Source organism: Malus sylvestris, chromosome 6 (genome assembly GCF_916048215.2).
Source record: "Malus sylvestris chromosome 6, drMalSylv7.2, whole genome shotgun sequence".
Taxonomy (NCBI): Eukaryota; Viridiplantae; Streptophyta; class Magnoliopsida; order Rosales; family Rosaceae; genus Malus; species Malus sylvestris.
This window is the reverse complement of record NC_062265.1, coordinates 6,874,205-6,895,304: the sequence shown is the minus strand read 5'-3', so window position 1 is coordinate 6,895,304 and position 21,100 is coordinate 6,874,205. Positions and strand designations below refer to the sequence as shown.

Here is a 21,100-nt window from a genome sequence, read left to right as displayed (position 1 = left end):
CTCACTTATCTTCGGAGTTCCAATGGAACCCGAAGCCAGTGAGCTCCCAAAAGGCCTTGTGCTAGGTAGGGATGGGAATATACATTTAAAGATCACTCCCCTGGGTGATGTGGGATGTCACAATCCACCCCCCTTAGGGGCCCGACGTCCTTGTCGGCACACCACAGCTAGGGTTAGGCTCTGATACCAAATTGTCATATCCCGGCCCGAGGCGGACCACTTCCCGGGCCCATTCCACCACCGTAGCACGATATTGTCCGCTTTGGGCCCCGACTACGCCCTCACGGTTTTGTTTCTAGGAACTCACACGAGAACTTCCCAGTGGGTCACCCATCATGGGATTGCTCTCGCGCGTTACTCGCTTAACTTCGGAGTTCCGATGGAACCCGAAGCCAATGAGCTCCCAAAAGGCCTCGTGCTAGGTAGGGATGAGAATATACATTTAAGGATCACTCCCCTGGGTGATGTGAGATGTCACAGTTATCGTATTAATCTATTTATATATACACACACATCATTTTGGCCAATTGTGAATCAAAATCTCATGTTGTTACATAATTTTGTTTTAATAATAATTAGATTGGTACCTTTTCTCAAATAATAATAATAATATATATTTTTTGAATGAAACGATATTATCTACATTAAGGAGGAGGGGAGGTTTGGGCTAAGCTTCACGATTGGCTAACAATGTGGTTTAAATTCGTTTTTGGTGAGAATCGAACTTAAAACCTCTTATATACAAATAAACAGGAATACCACTAAACCGTAATACTAAGTGGCAAAATAATAATCATAATTAGATTGGCAAAAACTGCGGATACCATGAATGCATGACCAGGTTGTTTTGAAAGATATTATAACAATTTTGAAAAATATATTGGCATATTGCTTGCCATTCTAAACATATTGGTACCCACATCTCTCTGGTTGGAGAGATTTTTCATTATGTTAGGAACACAGCCCAATAGATTAAATATATAATATAATTGGTTGAAAACTTTTTAAAAAAAAAATTTAACCAATTGTATTATAACATTTTGTATTTCAATTGTGTTCTTGGCACATTGAAAAATTTCTTCCCTAATTGGCCATTTCCTTTTCCCCCTTTTAGGGAAATGATGACAGAGACAAAGTTATGGCCTATGTATGGATCCACATATATTTCACTTATTAATCCTAGATGCCGAAATTATGACAAATTTGGTGAAACCTCCAAAACCCTACATTCATTAGTGTTATAAACAATAATTGGTACTTTGGAATGGTAGATACCAGATAGTGTTGGGCACCAACATAAAATTAGTTTTTAGAACAGAACAGATCCCTGACTAGTGATGATCGATTAACATAGATGCCTATTATATTGATATGCACACTGCATTTTGCAATTTTGCACTACAAATATATACCAGTACTATATGTATTCTGAAAGGTGGTGCTATTTACACATCCAGTTTTACTTTTTACACATTCTTGTTAAATTCTAGTATTTGATCGTCTTCAATTCATTTGATCCGACGGTTGAAAATTGAAAGATGTGTGTAAAAGGTAAAAAAAAGGTGTATGGATAGCCCCACCAATTTATGAATAGATTAACCTAAATTCTAAGTCTTAGACCAGTAAATCCCCTCAAGCATATTAAACTATACCTTTATACACTCAAATAAGCCTTTAATCATTGGAATAAATGGGTTGCTGGTAGCCACAGAATTATATTTTCATCATCAACTTTCTCCTTTGCTCCAGTAAGCTCAACCATAGCAAATACAACTACTGGCCAATATCTATAAGTTAGGATTCGGAGACACATTTTTATGAGATTCACTCTATAATGTATTTTTACGATCTAATTGTCTATTTTTTATGTCTTACGTACCTCAAAGATTATGTCTACCAAATATCGCCCGAATCTGAAATCATATGACCGTTGAATGAAATTAAGTGTTCATTTTGTAGAACTATATTCGTCAATTTTCTTCACTACAAATTATTGTCTTAATTGTTTTGGATTTATCTAATTTTTTGTAAGGGTGATCTAAAATGATATACTAAAAGGTAATGCTAGGAAGAGAAAATTTATAAACTAAATGATGTGTCACCAATAGGAATGAGCACGTTAACAACGCTAGTAATAAACCAATCATCAACTTTCATGTCCTTTAGTTTTCATAATTTTGTCTACAAATTTATCTCCCTAGCATTACCCTCTACTAAAATATAAACGGTCCAAACTGTTAAAATACATTACAATAAGCCTTACAAAATAAGTGTCAAAAGTGTGTGTCACCATATCTTAACCCTACACATCATAATAAGTGAAATTTCTCGAGGGACACTATTAATTAAGCTGCGAACCCCTTTTTGGGGGGTCAAAGTATCACCCTTCCTATTTTTTAACAAAACATATTTAACGACGCCGCTATATGGGACTGATTACGATTGATCTTTGGCAGCTGGTCGTAAGTCGTACTCTGTATATTATGCGAACACCTTAAAAGTATGCTTCACTAATGTGTTTAGTTAGAGAGAAAATAATAAGGTATTTAAATAAGATATTTTGCAATACATAGGTGTCAATTGGGTACAATCATTCAATGACCAAGAAAATGATCTAGTGGTGAATTTGCACAAATAAGACAATAATAGTAAACCCCTAAACAGCTACCACATGCACGAGAACTTCCCACTACGCCCATACAAACCTGTCATGGAAACAATATATAACATATTTGTATAGGTGATTACAAACAATCACCGCCGAATAGCGCGACCACATAAACTCATCGTGGAAGCGAGACCACATAAAGTTATCTTTAGTAGACAAGACCACATAATACAACGCTCAAAGTAAAAACCAAATACAATCATCGTTGTTGTGCGTCCACAACAATTGCTAGGCAAGACAATAGAACTAGAGTAAACTAGCTCTAAACTAAACTAAACTAAATTAATCTAAACTAGGCTAAAATAAACTAATCTGAGAAAGGAACCACAAAACGACACCATCTAATGGGAGGATAGGACCCTCAAGCAAGGACCACAGCTGTGCCACGGCACAAGACAGGTCCACCACATCTATAAAGCTGCCACCGGCCCTCAACCTTACCCAGAGGCCAACAGCCATAAAGGAAGGTTAGGGTTTGGCTGGTTCAAGAGAGTTTCTAGAGCGAGAATTTGGGAAGAGAGTTTATACGTGCTCACAGTTACATTGGCTAAGCGAACCTGTAATTAGAGAAAAGAACAAGGGTTGGCTTTGTTTGAGCAAGGTACGTATATGATTGTTACTTTTGTGCAGAATTTCCTGTTTCAGAGTTAAGGGTTTACAGTTGAGAGTTGAGGGTTTACAGTTCGAACGCCAAATGTTACATTTTATCTAAGCTATATACATTGTTACTCCATCCAAGTTTAAACTGTAACTAGTATTTCCTTTTAAAGAGATTCATGATTTATCTCATCTGTCCAGATTCTAGATTAAAATAGCTATGTACATTGTTGTGAATTCTACTATTAATTTTTTAATAGGTTTTTGAACTTTAATCCTCGAAGAAGATTATAATAAAAGCTTGTGTTAGATTACATATTAATTTTAGTTCTTGATTGTGTACTTAATTTAAATTTATATTATAATTTGTTCTAATATTTATGGATATCTTATTTAATGTCTCCATGGGTTAATTACACTAACACCCCCTCAGGTTGATCGTGTTTTCACAAAACCCCCTCACGTTCAAAACATAAAACTAACACCCCCTAAGGTTCTAATTTACTTTCACATAAACCCTGTAGGGTTGACAGCACCTAAAAATATTTTCTTAAAGACAAATTTGCCCTTATTTTTACTTACTTTAAAAATAAAAGTAAAAACCTTTTAAAAAATAGGGTTTAGGGCCTCCCATTTGCATTCACCACAACATAAGAGAAATTCTTAAGATGCTTCACCTCCTCCCTAGCCGTCCTCATAAGAAGCTACTCCTTTATCTCAGTTTTTCAATCAATCAGTCTCTTCACAAGTTTGGCCTCACTCTCTGTCATAAAAAGACATAAAAACTGTTGAATTCCCAAGAAACTTCCTCACGAAATGCAAGTTGTCGTTGGAAACCTTGAACTTTTTAATGCCGAATTCCGGAGAAGATTCGAGTCCATGGTAGAGGAAGAAAGATAACGATATTTCTTTAATTTTATTTTTATTTTTTCTTTATTGTTTAATGTAAGATTTTAATTTGGATTTTATTTTTATTTATTCAAAGGATTTTTCATTTTTTTAAAGTATAATTAATAATGAGGGCAAATTTGTCCTAAAGGGGTAATGTGAAAGTAAATTAGAACATCAATGGGTGTTAGTGTTACATTTCAAACGTGAGAGGGTTTTGTGAAAACACAATGAATATGAGGGGGTGTTAGTGTAATTAACCCGTCTCCAATTAAATTTTAAATTTATTATTACACGTATTTTAATTCATTAAATGTGAAATCCCGTTACTGGACTTCACTATTGCAAACTACATATTGTATTAAAGAGAAATTACGGACGTTAGAAGTTTCTTAAATAAAATAGGAATTTAACATTTTGAGGGGTTCCTATTATTTTGGAAAGGGACCAATGAGAGAAAGGAAAGAAAAAAATACAAAAAATTAAAAAAAATTAAAAAAATAAATAAAAATAAAAGAGAAATCGGGAAGACTAACCAGAAAATGGGGGAGGGAATGAAAGAATAGGGGGAAGAGAGGAGAGAGGGGGGCCGAATTACGAAAGGAGAGAGAAAGGAGGGTGACCAATGGATAAAGAAGAAAAGAAGGAAGGGAAAGGGGAGAGAAGCAAGGGATCATGAATCCCTTACCTGGATCTTTACGACCCGACTTGATCGGAAACAATGGAACCGTTGGTTCCTCCGGCCAAATGCCAGCGAACTAAGCCAAGCCACCACCTGGAAATGTCTCATCATTGTCTCACCTTTAATTCTCATCCAAAAAATGGAGTTGTTGGGCTCAGATTTGGTAGAACAGAAGTCGTTAGCTTCGAGGGCACCCAGAGGCGATTCACCATTTTCTGCAACCCTCCCCATTGATCCTCACCATCAAAATACCTCCCTTGAGCTCGGGGGACAATGCCCAATCATTGGTTGGAACGTCGGAGTCGATTTGAGGACGAATCAAGGAACACCCAATTTTAGGGTTCCCGCGGATGAAGACTGATTTCAGGCGTTTCACTGCAGAATTGAACTTTTGCCCAGGTATGAAAATTTCTCCTCTCATTGAGATCTACATTCTTGTAAAATTTGGTAATTTTTTGAAATAGTTGAATTTTCCAGCGAGTCGGGGCGGTCGGCCGCCCCGTGTGGCGGGGCATGGGCTGAGACCCCACCTGCCTTTCCTACACTGATTTGGATACCCTGATTCCATATGTGATGTTCGATTGATGAAATCTCATCGTATGACTTTAGTTTTGATAGAGACCGCCACTTGGGCATTATATGAATTGACAATCCGACTGTTGGATCAGCACCAAACTTAAATACGTAATAGTACATAATATTTGAGGATATTAGGAACTGAAAGATTAGGAATCTTGCTTACAGATTTTCCTGGATTGATTTCTTAAGTTGTAAAATTAAACGATGGCGCCACGTAATTTTAGCAATTGGCGGAGATCCGACTGTTGGATCCTTCCAAAATTTTAAGATATTGTTCTAGGAAATTAAAAAGACCCTTGGGAATTTACGGATCATAAATCTGATAGGCGAATCTTCCGGATTAGATTACTAGGGTTGTGGACCCAACCCTCTACCTTGATTGACAGTTGACATTTTAGTCAACTAGCCAAATTATTCTAGCGTGTCATTTAGCTTAGAGTGCTGTTGAGATTTCATGGAGCTTAATGGGCTTATCGTGATGACGTGTGTCTCGTTTTATGTACTAATGGTGCCATATTGAGTTATACTTGTTTATTAAATGTGATTTCTATTAAATTGTTATTTTTATTCTTAGCCATCGATCTAGGTTTATTAATTGTGATTCGACTATAGCTTGGAAACGTTTATGAAATGTGGTTTGTATGACGTGTATGATTGTTTTTATGATGATATGAACCTGGAATCTTATTAGAAGTATTATGTATGTGATTACGTTGTAATTTATAGGGATGATGCAGTTTAGATATACCTGGTACATTCGGTAGGTACTATATCCACATGGATTTCGTTGAGTGATGGTCCAGAATCCCTTCTACTCCGCAATTCGGTTGAGTGATGGTCCAGAATCCCTTCTACTCCGCAATTCCGTTGAGTGATGGTCCGGAATCCCTTCTACTCCGCAATTCCATTGAGTGATGGTTCAGAATTGTATCCATGTGACGTGTTGGTTCCTTGGATTTGATTTCAGCTTCAGAGATGTAGGCTTCAGTCGAACTGTGTCGCTCTAGCCCTGGATTTTTGTCTATGATATGTGTTATTGATTGATGTTGGTTGTGATTGTTGTCATTATGATTAGACTTGTTAACCAATGTGGCTAGAGAATAACACTGTGCTTTGTTGACTGTTCTTTGAGATGTTGCATACCATGAATTGAGGTATTATGTGAAATATAGTGGTTTATATGATGGATGAATTGGGAAGCATATGTGTGAAGATGGCTTACCTTATTGTTTGGTGTAAGGTTGATGTGTAGTGTGGTACTCCATGATTTCTGCTAGAAGTATTTTACGAAAAGATTAGAGTTCGACGAATGACGAACTACGAATGCCTTGATCCCTGTTTAAGGTACGTAGGCAGTCTAACAAGGAGGTTAGATGTAGCCATAAAGTGTACAAAAAAAATTACTACGCAGTTGGATCGTTAGTTGTGCTTTGTACATATCCCAAAGGTGAGGTATGTTAGATATACATGCAATTGGTGACGTCACGTGTTGATCCTGGACGAATGTACGGATCGGGGAGTGACATTAAATTTTTTTAATTTCTCTAATTAATGTACCTAAATATTCGTACCATAATATATTTTATTGAGCTAGTGTACTGAAACGTGCATACCTAAATATATTAAAATGAATTAGTAGCACATAAGAAAATATGCAAAAACATAAGTGTATTGAAGAGTCCGTATGTAAACATATTATACTAAACTAGTGTACTGAAATGTCCGTATCTAAATAAATTATAACAAACTAGTGTACCAAAATATCCGTACCTAAACATACTATATTATACTAGTGTACTGAAAATGTCCGTACCTAAATATTGTAATAAACTAGTGGCACATAAGAAAATATGTAAAAAATAAGTGAACCAAAAAGTCTTTATCAAAAATATTTTCTTGTATAAGATACTTACCATAAATTGGAGATGCAAAATGTCAACAAATAAAAGCTAATTCTTTTGAATTCAAATCAGTAATAAAATTTACAATATTTTTCATATAATTTAATTCAAGGACACCATAAAATTATAAATAAAAAAAGACATTGAATGCATATGTTGACATTAAATAGAGTCTAGAGACTAAAATCAAATTTTAATCTTGTATGAGACATATTTCTAAATTTCATCTTATTTTAAGGATTAAAATCTAGTTTTCTAATTTCTGAATCTTGAATTATATTATGATTTTAGATCAAAATGTATGAGAAATTCTTGTGCGTGACAGTAACACTATAATATGTAGTTTTACTAATCCACACATTGTAACACATATGTTAGTCACATTATATAAGATTTATAAATTCACACATTATAAACGTATATTAGTACTAATACCTAGTTTTACTCTATCCTAGAAGATACTCTCCCTTATTTTATAAGACGGTACGCGTTAGGTACACATGTCTTTGTAAAATAAGCGAACTAGTGAGTACGAAATCAAATTTTCTTTTTCTCCTTCTTTTTCCCTGGAAATGGTGGTATGAAATGCTCTCACGCGGTCCTCGTGCTAGTAATTTGTGGCTTTTGTCCCTTCACTTTACTCTGATCGATCACTAACTGGTGCAGGAATTTCTCACATGTTGTTGGTCGCTCTCATAGCTAAAGTTGACTCCACGCACGTAAAGCCTTTTTTGATGATGCGATGGGAATTATGCCCTTCACTTTCTCACTCCACAAAGATGACAAGGAAAGGCAATAAACATATAAATATCGAATCCAATATCTTTACTCCATCTTGGATGTGGGATTTCAACACAATCCGGCCGTGTTAGCTACAGTGAGATATGAGATATCTACCTCTGATTAAAATATTAAACATGTTTGCCTTGTGCCCGTGTTAATTAGAGCTTTCTTATTATATACTGGATCATACTGAGTGATAAATTAAGCAAATTACTTTGAGTGATAAATTAAGAAATAATACGGGTATGGAAAAAAGGCTAGGGTTCCTATCGTTTTAGTATTAAAAAAAAAAAGATATACTACCGGGTACCACCGACCAGCCGTAATTATAAAGGTCACTAAAAGTCCATCCAAACATGTACAAAATAGACCTTAATTAAGCTAATTAACTGAGTTAATGAGTAGAGACCAAAAGGGGGAGAGAAGTGAACAAAAAGAATATATAGGTACTCTTTTGTTTAATTAGTGGGCTAAATGCAAAAGAAGAGGGTCAGAGTACATCAACAAAGAATCTACATTTTTTACAAGTTCAAATAATAAAGTTCAAAGGACTGAAACAAGGATGGGTACGAGCAAAGAGCTTTTACATGTTGAGTGTGCATCAACAAGGAACACACCATTTTTTGTCCTGGCAAAGTTAAAAGGACTGAAACAAAGAAATAATGTGTTTAACTACATCTTTATATGAAAGACTTACTAGCATTTGCTTACACACTTTGTATGTATGAACACATTTTTTTAGAAAATGATAAGGAGAGAGAGAATGTTGAGGCTTTTTTTTTTTTTTAATTTTTTTTTTATAATATTGGAGGTATTTTAACATCATTTTTTTTGTGTGATAGAAGATTAATTTGTTATTTCACCCACTTTGGTTGGCAAAGAGGGTTTTATTAATTAGTAGAGATAAAAAAGCTTATTAGTGACTAATAATCCCATTACCTACTAATAGGTTGTTATCCACCTCATTCTCTGCAACTAAGGCTATTGTCAGTTTCTTGTAGTGCTAGAACTTATTAATAGTTGTCAGAAACTTAGAGAGAGACGGGCCACAAACTCACTTTTAACCACATTTATATTGTTTCCCAACTAGAATCTTGTCACCTGTACAAAACAGCAGGTTTGATGATTTTACACGGATTAGGATCCTCTCCTGAACAGATGGAGAGGATCCTCTTGACCAGGCCCATCGGGCCGTTCATTTTTTATCCAACGGCTATAATTATTATAACTTTTAGAGAGAACCCCTGTTTGTATCCGTTGGATAAAAAATGAACGGCCCGATGGGCCTGGTCAGGAGGATCCTCTCCATCTGCTCAGGAGAGGATCCTGGTCCATTTTACACAACCATAAATTGATATATTGTACTTTATTTTCTTAAGTTTTTTATGTGAGACTTATATTCAACACGCATCTTAATGTTCAATAAACTTCACATCTTGTCACTTGTACAAAACAGCACGTCTGATTGTTTCACACAACCATAAATTTATATATTGTACTTCATTTTCTTAAGTTTTTGTTGGAAGACTTACATTCAACACGCCTCTTAATGTTCAATAAACTCCACATTGTTAAGGATGAAAGCACGATGTTACATTAAACCAAGTAAATTGGGCACAGTACGACAAGGACTGACATGACCCACAATCAAAATTCGTGCTAATACCATGTCAGACTTTTCAAGCTCAATATGATCCACCACCAACTTTTTCAATACTGTGTCAATTTAACCACCTATTACTAAGTGAATCTCCCACAAATAAGTTGTTCATTATTTTTGTATTTTTATGATTTGACACTATTCTTTAACACGTTCTTTCACGAGTGATCCCACATAAGATCACATGAAAAACCAATTCCCACGTCAAGAACTGATCAATTCATTTTGTTGAACTTAGCACAACTTTTCGGGAGCTCGAACATCAATCATTCATTAAGGCCAACGCTACTGAAGTTTGGTTTCTTTAATATCTTTTTATCAGTGATATATTAATTGGTTTTAGAAAATAAGAGTAGTTTTCCTCAAGATAATCAAAGTTTTAGTGATAAACACACATATTTTAGCTCGTCATACATATTCTTTTAATTTTCTTCATTGATCAGTTAAATTTTTTTCAATATGATAAAAATTAAAACAGGTGTGTGTAATTACTTCTGTTCAAAATGACGAAGCCATATAGGAGCAAGGAGGTGCGGTTGCACCTGCGGTTGTTGAAGATCGATCCTAAGAGCAAGAATCCACCCTTTTGATGCCTCTGAACTTGCACGAAACTGTTCTATTTTCTAAATTTTTACCCCCACAACACCATGATATTCTTCTCTCACTTCTCATGTATTCCTGCGACTGTGACTGATTGGATGAGGGGAAGAGATATGAGGTGGAGCGAGAGTTTGTGGTCAGAGAAAATGGGTTGTATGTGGAGCTATCAGCTGAGCCAGTTTTGAGATTGATAAAACTTCCAGCTTCTCAAGTGTTCCGAGGGCATGTCAATGGTCTAGAGTCTGCTAGCGCTAGCATTTCATGAAAATTCACATCGTGATTTTACATGCATTCCCTTTATTCTTTACAGTTACCCTTTACAATCTAATGAATTTAGTCTTATGTCTCTCTTTTTTTTATGTTTTTCATGGTCTTGTTCTTTTGGTTGGGGGTTGTCATTATTTGTGTTTGTGTTTGAGATGTATTAATTGCAGTATTACCCAATTACGGATTTGTAAACATGTCTTAGAATGATTATTTTAATGTTTATGATTTGGTTGTCCACATTTTTTAAGAACTTTTTACCCTTTTAAGTTTCAACCCTGCCTCTACAATTCCTAACTTCGTCACTATCGTCAATATTCAACAAATATCGATAGACTACCGACCCAGCAGCATAAAGATGTAAAGTGGCTTCCTGGTCTAAAAACACAGCATAATACGACTTAAAACTGATTTGAGTTATGAGTAGAGACCAAAAAGTGGTGTTGGAAAACAAGAAAGAAAGAAAGGAGCTCTTTTGTTTGGTGGGGTCTGCATAGTGGAGGGGTCAGAGTGCATCAACAAGGATAAAGTACAATACTTTTGCCGAGTCCAAATAAAAAAGGTTAAGAGGGACTGAAACACGGAAATAAAAATGCATTAGACGACAGAGCTTTTAAATACACCATAATTTTCCTGGATTTTTATCACAAATAATTCTTTAGTTATTGCAAATACATAATTTTGGTCCTTTATGTTTTGAATCAATCAGTTTCATCCTCTATGTTTTGCCTTACACATTAATTTCATTTTTGTCGTTAAGTTACGTTAGAAATTCCGTTAGTGTGTTGATGTTGCAACCGTATAATATATTCTTATTTATTATCATGTTCCACATGGTTGCCACATCAGTATACTAACAGAATTTCTAATGAAATTAGATGGCAAAGACGAAATTGATGTGCAAGGAAAAACATGAAGGATAAAATTAATTGATTGATTCAAATCATAAAGGACTAAAATTATGTATTTGCAATACATAGAACCATTTGTGATAAAAAAAATTATTTTTTCTAAGAAACAATCATTTGTTTGATACACTTATCATGTTATCTAATGAACTTTATAGAGACCACTATTTAAAATATTTTGAAAACCACATGATATAACAGTTGATGAATGAATTCCTTCTTAAAATTATTAAAAAAGAATCAAACCATTAACCACCACATCATAAGGTGGTTGACAAAATGTGGTAACAAAAGATAGTATTTCTAACAATTTCCATGTCTAAAATAATACAAAAAAATATAATATTGTATGGTAACCGACATTAGTTGCACAAAATAAAGTGAGTAAATGACGTCAGTGGCTCATAAACCCATTACTCACTTATAGGCCTTTACCTAGTACCCATTAACTTGTCATATGCTGATGCGGAGTACTATCGAGTTCGTTAATGAGAAATTAGTGAGGATAGCTGTTTTTTGTGTTTTTTTTTTTGGGGGGGGGGGTGGAGGAGGAGGGGGAGGGGGAGGAGGGAGAGCTAAACCACACAATATCGAGTGATTTAATAAGAATAAAACAAACAAGTCGAGTTAGAATTTGACTAATACTTAACATGTAATTTAGTTGAGTTAGAGTTAACATAACGTTACATGACGCTTATTATTTTTTTGGCACATACGGGCTCGTTTGAAAATAATTTTTTAGAAAACATTTTAACTCACTTGAAGTGCTTCTTGAAAGAAGTACTTGATAGGTGCTCTCCCAAAAAGAACTTAAGTGCTTTTTTGAACACAAGCAATTTTAAAATTTTATGCATAACATATTCAGAAATACTTTTAATGATCCAAAAGAAATTTTCATTAATTTATAAACACTTCCAAACATGATGTACCTAAACATATAGAATACGCTCCCCCTCATTCCCCACATTTTCCAACTTTTTTGGGTGGGAATAAAAAATATTCCCTTTGGTGGCCGGTGGGCAAACTTTCCACTCGTAATTTGTACCAAATATAGTCGTAGTAGCCGTAGGGCACCAAAAAGATTGAAAGCGACTGACGAATACAGCCTAATGTGGTCGAGAGGCAAAAGAGCAAATGACACAGAGATTGGTTTCTTAAAGTAATTAAGAAAAAGAAAACTTAATAAAAACTGCTTAGTGTGCAAATATGGATAAAACCAAATGATGCAATGCGTGAGCAAGAACTGCACGTGACTCGTGAGGGGGAGAAGACTCAGAAGTCGAAGTGGAGTGATGGTAGAAATCATGACAACCAAATTAACAGATTTAAATATAAGGGTTTTGAGGGAATAATATGTGTTGATGCACAAAATCGGATGTCTTGGAACAACGTAAATTCAACCGTGAATCTGCATGAAATGTAAATAACACAAGATGTATCGTGGTTCATCCCAAGGTTTGGGCTATGTCCACACTGATTGTATTGTATTTCTCTGAGAAGTGAGGGAGAGAGAGAGCTCTGAGAGTGAGAGCGTTGAGAGGGTGAGGAGCCTTAGGAATTGACCTCCTCTAATTGTGAGGGTAAGGGGTCCTTTTATAGAATAAGGACTCCTCATTTATTACATATTTGCCCATTCCTTTATCACATAATTACATTTAAGTCCCCCGAATATTTGTATGGGATCTAAATACGAGGCCCTAACTATGTGTTTAGGCCCAAAATAGTAGTTTGGGCCGAGTATAGAATCATTCTCGGCCCGGAAGGCCTTGCGACAAGGGTGTTATGGATCGTTCAGTATGTGGGCCTCCAAACCTAGGTCGGCTAGGTCATGACGTAAAACAGGTCGAGTCCTAGTACAATAAGGAGTCTCGGCAGGATTAATAACCCGAAAGCGAATCTGGTTCAATAAGGGACTAGGTTCACAGTCATAATGAAAGTAGGATTGGTCGAGTCAGTGTTTGACCAGGAGAAGAAGTCCTAGTCCGAATAGGGTTTTAACTCGACCTTGGGGGATCCGTTGCTATAAATAGAAGAGGTTGTGCATCATTCAAGGCCCCTTGCAATTCAACACAAAACTGCCCTGCGCAAACTTTCTCAACAACTTTGAGATTTTTTCTTTTCTTTTCTCTCTGACACATCTTCCGTTGGCATCAACAGCACTGTGGAAGCAACCGGTGATATCTTAAGTCGGCATAGATAGCTCTGTCATCGCAGAATCAGTCGGTCTCGCAGTATCTTCCGTTGGCATCAACAGCACTGCGACGAGGACGGTTGGTTACCTATCCAAGTCTCGGTCGAGAAGGATTTCCGGATCCTTATTGATTGAGGTCATCTCATTAGCCTCCTCGGCGAAGTGAGGTGTTACAGTATATCGAGCTCGACGCATTGCACGCCGAGTTATTTTATGATTGGATACTCCCAAATGGGATTTAGAGTTCGACATTCGGACGGCCGAACCACGTTCACTATTAAAACTTATATTTGCTTTGAGTATTTGTGCCCTTACACTTTGGTGTCGATTCGGCGTGAGTTTACTCTGACGAATAACATCACTGTGACTGAATCCAACGACGACGACTCGTGAACTTCGTAAGAATAGTAACCTTGTCTTCAGGTTCGTGAACCCAAGAGGCCGAGACGCGTTCCTTCCTCGGTCGCAATCGCAAGACGCAGGAGTCAACCGTGCACCCAACGCAACATCAACAAATTTACTCCTCAGCCGAGCTCGACCGATGAGTTGGCACGCCCCGCATTCACCAAATGACATAGTTAGCTTATAGATTACTCCGCATGCGCGCCACGTAGGCTTGGTAGTTTCTAGGGTCAACATTTTGGCACGCCCAGTGGGACCCAGTGCTAAACTACGAAGTTCATGCCAATTGAAACACGATCGATAAAAAAGAAAACAGCTATGGGAAAGTCGACAGTCGATTTACCAACTCAGAACATAGGACACAATGTGCCACAAGCGCAGAATCCCATCAGCGCCGTGACACCTGAGTCCACAAGCGCAACTCGCTGAGAAAGGGAAGTTAATCTCGGCGGTCAGGTTCTCAGTCTTGAAATTCCCGACAGGAACACTTGCGTTCTCAATGAAGGAGTAATAGAAGATTGTGATGAAGATAATGGCGAAAGATCTGATCCACCCACAAGGTCGTTTATTTGAAAACAGCTTGACGAGCAATCTCGGACGGTCGAACAGACATTGAGTCGAGGAATCGATAAGCTTCATGACGTGATACGCAATTCCAGTGAAGCACAAACCAGATTACTCGAAATACTGGTTAGTAAGGTCAGCGATGGTAGAACTTTCGATCTTGCCCAACATTTGCCGCCGAGGAATAATCTATTATCAAGTGCACCGGCCGAGCCAATTCCTGCTCGGCTCAGGCCAATTCACTTGGAAAGGGGAATAGGGTTGAATAGTAGGTCAGACAGATCCGACCAGAGAGTGGAAGTAACACCCGTCGATATGACCGAGGTCCAACGGATGATCGATTCAGCCATGAAGAAAGGGCTGAAGTTCCCTAAGTTTATACACCCATATCCAGCTTATGTGGAACAGTTCGAATACCCTAGAGATTTTAAAATCCTGGATTTTAGCCTTTTTGCCGGATAATCATCCTTATCATCGTTAGAACATGTAGCTCGTTTCACCGCGCAATGGGGGGACGTCAATAGTGACTTTCACAAGCTGCAACTTTTCAATTTTTCGCTGACTGGTTCAGCATTCGCTTAGTATATTAACCTCCCACCGAATTCCGTCCAGAGTTGGGAGGAGTTGGTCGAGAAATTTCATGAGCAGTTTTATCGGCCGGGAATGGAAATGTCAGTATCCTCACTAGCTAGGTGGCTCAGGCGTCCGACGAGTCACCAATGGATTATCTTACCAGATTCAAATCAGCCAAGAATTGGTGCTGACTACCTCTCCCCAAAGTCGAATTCGTCAGGCTTGCTCTGGACGGTCTTGACGTCGAATACAAAAAGAAATTCTTGGGGGCAAACTTTCGGGATATGTACGAATTAGCCCAACATGTCGAGCAGTATGATTATTTGCTCCGCGACGAAAAGATTTCGAAAGCTCCATCTCGGGGGACGATTTACAAAAATCCTACTGTCAATTATGCATCAACTGAGGATGAATGCGTTAGTGTGGATGCAGCTGAGATAGTGATAGATAAGCCATACGTTTGCAAGGCACTAACTCAAGTTGACTCTAAGGAAGTCAAAATTCGCTCAGCTACTGAAGGAACACTGAAACCGTCAAAAGTTTATACTTTTGATATTACAAAGGCCGATGCAATTTTTGATCAACTGTTATCAGCGAGGATCATCAAACTTCGGCCTGGGCACAACATTCCCAAGGCCGAAGAGCTTAAAGGAAAGATATATTGCAAATACCACAATTCAAGCAAACATACGACAAACAATTGCGTCGTGTTTCGAGACAACGTCCAAAACTGGATTGATAATGGCAAACTGAAATTTCCAGAGAAGAAGATGAGTGTTGATACTGACCTGTTCCCCACAGCAACAGTAAATATGGTTGATGCGTGCCTACCTAAGGACAAAGGGAAAGGGAAGGCCGAAGTTGTTGCGACGCAACGCTTTCGGAATCAGAATTCTCGGCCACGTTTCATGGCCGATTTTCGTTCAAACGAACCACCTACAGCTTTAACGGGACCCGCTATTGTCAAACCTATGATGGATTACAGCACCGATGAAGATAGTGGGACGGTGGTTTTATGCAGTAAATGTAGCGCAAAGGTCAACAGTGAGCCAGAGGAGAAGCCCTCTTCGTTTATAACGGAACGACCTACGACCGTAACCCAGCAAAAGGTAGCCAACGTAGGCCATCATCAAGGGGTTTTTGATAGGCTCGGTCCTAAAGTGAGGATGGAAGAGACACCCTCAGTCAGGCGGCGCCTTGATTTTGATGCTCCATTTTATGACGAGGACTACTATATACGTAACTCTAGCAGCTCGGAATCATCTCGGAGCCAAAAAACTTTCAAACCTCCCGAACCTAGAGATCAACGTTAAATACATATCACTCTTCGAAAGGCGTCTATACCGCACTGTCCAAATCTCAGAAACGCCGGCACCAAAGGATAGATTGCATGGCCCGCCGACGGGCAGCCCAAGAAACTTCGGTCCCTAAATGGCGGCCGAAGGACACAATTGTCACTGACGATGAACGACCACCTCCAGCTATTATGACAGAGTTGGTTCAAGGGAAACGGCTGGTCAATTGAGATATCGAAACCACGTTCGAAAAGGCTGATAAACGGATCAAACTACTTCTTCGGCCTGGGAAGATGAAGGCATGCCTCAAGCATTTCAGGCAAGAAACTGAAAGCAAATTAGCCTCGCCGGCCATTCAAGAGCCTTTGATCAAAATTCGATGGAATTTGCATCCACCATTCCTCGGGGAGGCCTTGGAATATATGCGAGAATTTCATAAGAAACATTCGGCCAACGATCTGTATGGTTTGCCGAAAGCATGTCAAGACACAATTGATCTGGTCCAAACTTGCCCTGATGCCGAGCAAATCATTCAGAAGACCTCAGACCCAGGATTGAAAGCAAGGTTCCAGCACATACGAGAAGCTCATGTTCTTGGATTTGAAGTCGACCCATATACTGATATCGATGCCGCTGACCTTTCTTTCTCAATAGAGGACCTTCAGTATTTACGATATCACTTTGAAGTATTTTTGGCTGTGTCTCTCTTCGGCCTTACGACCGATGAAATAGCACGTGTTGCACGATTGGATGCCTATCTCGACACCAGAGACGCCCGGATGCATTACCAGGAGCAAGTTCGGGTCTTGGCCCGAAGCACACTTTTAATCTCAACCTCACCTGAGGCAATTACGCAGAACCAACAGGCTGCCAAAGAGATGCCGCAGGATCAAACCATTGAAGAAGGAAAAGAAGAATCTCTTTGTCCAACTCTGACGGCAGCGGAAGACGCAGTCGCCAACCAGACAAGAGATGCAGCGAGCGAAGAATATCCTAACCTGATGTGCCCGTCAGTTCTGGATAACATGGAAATCAGTATGGTTCATGTGTTGCCTGCCGATTTTCAGTCAAGCACAGCTCAACCGAGTGTCCTTGATGGTGACGTAATTACCGAGGAAGCCGGTCACATTGACTTTGTAACTATTGCCGATGACGACTCTACAACAAAAGATGACAATATCAAAGCAGCTTTGGCCGAATTGTTTCATCGCTCATCATCGGCCAACCTTCATCATTTAAAGCCATTGTATGTCACGGCCCATATCGAAGGGTATCCAATCTCCAAAGTTTTTGTCGACTGCGGAGTGACGGTCAATATCATGCCTGTAAACATCATGAAGGCGTTACGTCGCTCCAATGACGAACTCATTCCTTCCGGGATCACAATGAGCAGTTTCGTCGGAGACAAATCACAAACCAAAGGGGTGTTTCCTTTAGCGGTAAATATTGCCGGCCGAAATCACATGACCGTCTTTTTTATCGTCGACTCCAAGACCGAGTATAATGCTCTGCTCGGTCGAGACTGGATTCATCAAACCAGCTGTATTCCTTCATCCTTATATCAAGTGCTAGTTTTCTGGGACGGCAAATCGGTCATCGTTCACTCGGTCGATAGTCAGCCCTTCAAAACTAACATGATCCAAGCACGGTATTACGATGACCACGTCGGCTATATCACCCTACAGGGTTTCAATGACGAGGGACGGCCGACTCAGATTTCTGTTCAAAAAGCTATCGAGGTTGGCGACGAAACTGTCCATCAGGATTCGACAAGACTTGGTTTAGCTAATTTCATCCCCGAAGCCGATGTTTGACACTAATCGGGAAAAACGTAAGGCCGCGGTTTCATCTACTATGGAACGACTGCTGGCCCATTGGTATACTATATCGAAACAACCAAATTCGGGAGTTAACCTCGTCGAGTTCCTTGTCGAATGAGATAATGGTCCTGTCTTAGCTCTTGACAAAATTCAAGCCGCCCCGGCCGAGCTCGAAGATAATCGACCCCAAGTCAAAGATCCCTTGGAAGAAGTTAATGTTGGGACGACCGATGACCCACGGCCTTTATTTATTAGTGTTTTACTTCCCCAACCTCTGAAGAACGAACTTCGTGCCCTGCTGGAGGAGTTTAAAGATTGTTTTGCTTTGAGCTATCATGAAATGCCTGGTTTAGATCGTACTCTCGTCGAGCATGAGTTGCGTATTAAACCTGGATGTAAACCTTTCCGTCAACCACCTCGACGCTTCTCGACCGAAGTTCAACTCGGTATCAAGGATGAACTAGTTCGACTTTTGAAAGCCGGGTTCATTCGGACAGCTCGATATGTGGAATGGTTGGCCAATATCGTTCCTGTTTTAAAGAAAAATGGTGCATTGCGCATTTGCATCGATTTCAGAAATCTGAATCTGGCAACTCCTAAAGACGAGTATACAATGCCCATTTCGGATCTATTAATCGATGTCGTGGCAAATCATGCAATCTTGTCCTTTATGGATGGACACGCCGGGTACAACCAAATTTTCATTGCCAAAGCTGATGTGCACAAAACTGCTTTTCGCTGCCCGAGGGCACTCGGCACTTACGAATGGGTTGTCATGCCATTCGGCCTCAAAAACGCCGGCGCCACATACCAACGGGCAATGAACACTATATTTCATGATTTAATTGGAACCATCGTTGAAGTCTATATTGACGATGTTGTAATTAAGTCCAAACAACAGCGGACTCATTTGGATGATCTCCGACAGGCTTTCCTTCGTATGCGTCAACACAATCTCTAGATGAACCCTGCCAAATATGCATTCAGTGTGTCGGCCGGTAATTTTCTCGGTTTCCTCGTGCATCACTGTGGAATTGAAGTGGACGAGAATAAAGCACGTGTAATCATCAGTGCTCCACCCCCGATGACGAAGAAACAACTGCAGTCCTTACTCGGCAAGATAAATTTTCTCCGCCGATTTATAGTTAACTCGGCAGGTAAAATGAAAGCGTTCTCAACGTTTTTGAAACTTAAGGACTCAGATACGTTTACGTGGACTGACGAGCATCAGGCAGCGTTTACACAAATCAAAGTCTCCCTCACGACACCACCTGTCCTTGTTCCGTCCCGGCGCGATAAACCTCTCAAACTATATATCTCGGCGGCTGAAGAGTCCATCGGCTGCCTCCTCGCCCAAGATAACGATGCCGGGCGAGAGCAGGCTATTTTTTACCTCAGTCGAAATCTTAATCAACCAGAAACCAATTATTCCACCGTTGAGAAGCTCTGTCTTGCTGTGTTCTTCGCCGCCTCTAAGCTCCGGCATTACATGTTTCCGTCGGTCACACAAGTCATTGCCCAGACCGACGTTATCTAGTACATGCTTACTCGGCCAATCGTAAAAGGCAGAATTGGGAAGTGGACGATGGCGTTGTCTGAGTTTAGCTTGCAATACGTGCCCCAGAAAGTTGTCAAAGGCCAGACATTGGCCGACTTCCTTGCTCAACACCCTTCCCCATACTGTTTTGGGGACACCGATGTCGAAATCGGCATGGTTGAAACACGCGACAACTATTGGACGATGTATTTTGAAGGTTTAAGTACTTCATCTTTGGCCGGCGTTGGCATTGTCATTCAATCTCCTAATCACGATCGTTGGTATTTTTTGCTTAAGTTGGATTTCGACTGCACCAATAATCAGGCCGAATATGAAGCCCTTATCATCGGCCTTAGCCTCCTTAATGACTTGCGGGCCACCCGTGCCCTCGTCCTCGGCGACTCCGAACTTGTGATTAACCAACTTAATGGGTCTTTCCGCTGCATGAGTTGTACCCTGGCACCCTACCACATGGTTGCCAGCTATTTGGCCGAATCTTTGACGGTATTACTTTCGAGCATATTTCCCGGATCCATAATACCGACGCGGACGAGTTGGCTCAAATCGCCTCCAGTGCACAACTCCTGGGGGGCAAGCTAGGCCGAGAAATACCAGTATTACGACAGCTGTACCCGGCCTTGGTTAACCAGTAAATCGTCCGACGCGACGACGTGATACGCACCAGAGTCATGTCCTTACCTTCGTTGCTAGATCAACAAGACACTATAGAGGTTTGTGCCATCAAGGCAATACCGGATGATTGGAGAAAACCCATTATGCAGTACCTTGACAATCCCAATGGAAAGCATAGTCGCAAGACACAAGTTCACGCCACGAACTATGTCACGTACCAAAACGAGTTATACCAAAAAGGCGAGGATGGATTGCTACTGCTATGCCTCAGCCCTCAAGAGGGTGCTCAGGCGATCACAGAAGTTCATGAAGGGGTTTGCGGAGCTCATCAATCCAGACAAAAAATGCGATGGCTACTTCGACGACACGGCTATTTTTGGCCAAGAATACTAAAGGATTGTATCGAGTTTGCACGAGGTTGCGTACAGTGCCAAATCCACGGGCCTATACAAAGGGTCCCGGTCGAATCGTTACATTCGGTCATTAAACCATGGCCGTTTAGAGGATGGGCCATGGACGTGATCGGCAAAATCACGCCATCTTCTGGGGCTACCA

At 39.6% G+C, this 21,100-nt stretch overlaps 1 long non-coding RNA gene across 1 annotated transcript; it reads left to right on the top strand.

Annotated features, from left to right (window-relative positions):
• Window positions 1–3,126: 3,126 nt before the first annotated feature.
• Window positions 3,127–6,598, top strand: LOC126625104 (uncharacterized). Its single transcript, XR_007624324.1, has 2 exons — window positions 3,127–5,234; window positions 6,141–6,598. It is a non-coding gene; the product is annotated as an uncharacterized LOC126625104 (long non-coding RNA).
• The last annotated feature ends 14,502 nt before the right edge of the window (window positions 6,599–21,100 follow it).